At 33.8% G+C, this 2,603-nt stretch overlaps 1 long non-coding RNA gene across 1 annotated transcript; it reads right to left on the bottom strand.

The window, feature by feature from the left end:
* Positions 1 to 334: 334 nt before the first annotated feature.
* On the bottom strand, positions 335 to 1,604 carry LOC115444034. Its single transcript, XR_003938703.2, has 2 exons — positions 1,447 to 1,604; positions 335 to 515 (listed from the first exon to the last, which is right to left on the bottom strand). It is a non-coding gene; the product is annotated as an uncharacterized LOC115444034 (long non-coding RNA).
* Positions 1,605 to 2,603: the final 999 nt, after the last annotated feature.

The following is a 2,603-nucleotide window of genomic DNA, read 5'->3' as shown; positions in this document are numbered from 1 at the left end:
ATTTAATGGAAAGCATCTTTCTTAGTGTCAAAACAGTCCTTAATTAAATAGATTTTAATATCAATACTTGGTACAGGAGAAAATATTGATGTCATGTCATGTTCTTAATGTTTTAAAATGCTCATTTATTCATAAGTAGCCACTATTAGTAAATTAAACGAAAATAATATAATTTATCTGTGCGGATTTTATTAAAGGTAATCTATATTATAATTAGTTTCTGTAAATTATAATATTTTGAAAAGGATGATACCTACCCTGCGAGAAGTGATACTTAATATTTTTTATTCTCTTCCTAGATAGTTTACACTTTAAATAAAAAAAACTAGTAACATAAATTTGCAATAATATTTTTTTATTAATATTGAGCGAGTATTTTGGTCAACGTCGACATTTTGATTGTGTTGTTGATTAATCTTCAGTGTAGAAGTGATTTAGCCATGATTTCTATGTTTGATGTGCTCGTATACATCGTGGGCTGTGCCAGCTGCACCTATGACCCGTAATCCAGTTTTCTATAAAAGAAGAGTATTATATTATTACATAATATAGTTTCTTATTGCTGTACCGGTGGTGTAATTGTATCGCGTGCGCGGTACGACTATCGAATCCCCGATTGTGTAAAGCAATATTCGGTTTTTCTGCTCAATATCAACCTAGGGTGTGTACCTGCCTGATATGGCAATAACTCGCCCCATCATGGGAAGTAACATACGTGGCGTAGAATGGGTGCAGTAGTTGTAATTCTGCGCATCGCTTTGTGGATGAAAAAATGCATGAGTGTTTGTAGGTACTTCATCCTTTATTTTAAATTTCGCCGAAATAGCTGAACGGATTTGGATTACATTTGGAACTCAGATAAACCATATCCTGGATTAACACATAGCCTTCTAGGGGAAATTATGGGATTTTTAAATAGATGCTATGTCATGTGCTACCAGATTTGTGTAGTGGCAAAGGCAGTTAATGCGGGTATGGCCGCGAGTAACACCTAGTTACATTATAAGTAGACAGATATATAGTTTGAGTATCTCAATATAGATTGAATCATCGGACTTTGTAGATAGTACTTAAATCTTGAAGAGTTTGTCCTGGAAAAGTTACCCAGAGGCGATACTAGATTTCTTACACTTCGCCGATCTTACATCGGTCCACTTACTTGTAATACATGGCAAGCCTATCCTTATATCGAGCGGGGATTCGTTACCGGGCAATTCAGATGTGTTTTTGCATGGATAAACTGGTATTTTATTTTCACAACTTGATAGAACCCAAAACATATTGTTTTACAGCTCCCAACTGACCAATAGGTCATTTTATTTATAGGGCATATTATCTTAATCCCATAAAAGTTTAACACATATATACTTAAAATCATGGAGTACCGATCAAGCATACTACAGTAACTTTTATAGCCAGAAATTTAAGTAAATATTGGATACTCACTAAGGCCGATCCAACTCCTTTAGGCGCCGCTTCAGATATGTTTGAAAGCATGGCAAACACAGACATAATAATAACGAAGATGTTCAAGAATTTCATATTGTAATTCAAACTATTGAAGATAATTTAAATATTGACCGAGGAGGGCAATGTATTCAAGACGAATGATTTCAAAGACCAATATCGTGCCTATTTATCTAGATCCATTGGGCACGAGTTTATTACAAATTGATTGACGTGACGACAAAAAACCCAAAACAGTTTTAATATAGCAGATGTAACACAGTTAATGCATAACATTAATTTTTCATTATAAATTATTATGGAAGGCAAAGGCCATTGTCCTTTAGCGCGGTGTGGCACTTTGTTGTTGATTACGTTAAAACATATATCATCATAACTGTAATTAAGTTGCAATTAAAACAAATATTCGATGACAATTTATTTTATACGTAGCATCGTGGTTTTTGTGGATTTATGTGCCGATTAAAATAACAATAATAGTAAGCAAATTAAACATCATAATATTCACAACAAAGGGTAGAGAGACAACCAACCGGGCGGTAATGATTACCTACCGTGAACACTTAAACTGTCAGAGAGGTGTCTTGGTAATTTGAGGAGTAAAAAATTGGGTTTATTGGAAAGAGCATTGAATTTCATTCTTGGCTCATTCGTGCTATGTGGAAAACTATCTTCAGCACTACAAGTTAGTTACATGAAAATAGAATTATGCAGACGTAATGTCGACAGGTATGTATATTGTATAGTATGGTTTATATTGGTTTGGTTGACAAAATTCTTAACGGGTAATACCCGCGTATCCTGCGAATACCCAGAACGTGGATGCATTACTGATTAGGGCAGGCGTTTCTGTTTGCTATGGAAGTAACACCTTAGCCTACTTATACGGCTTACAATAATTAAGATGGAGAACCCCAGTGAGGTGTTTTATTATTTTAACAGGAAAATCCTTGTATTGTATTGTTCTGAATTGTTTTTTTCGTTATATTTGGTTAAGAACTTATCCAAATGAATATGAATATGTAATTTCCAAAGCTTGTTTAGTTACAGTGAGTAACAAATGTTTATGTACTAAAATAGTATATACTGTCTTTACAATAAAAATCATAATCGCTTGTGTCTACGTTTCTTAAAAT

The sequence above is a fragment of the Manduca sexta genome, chromosome 19 (assembly GCF_014839805.1).
Source record: "Manduca sexta isolate Smith_Timp_Sample1 chromosome 19, JHU_Msex_v1.0, whole genome shotgun sequence".
Classification (NCBI taxonomy): Eukaryota; Metazoa; Arthropoda; class Insecta; order Lepidoptera; family Sphingidae; genus Manduca; species Manduca sexta.
The sequence above is the reverse complement of the archived record's forward strand: the minus strand, read 5'-3'. Positions and strand labels throughout refer to the sequence as shown.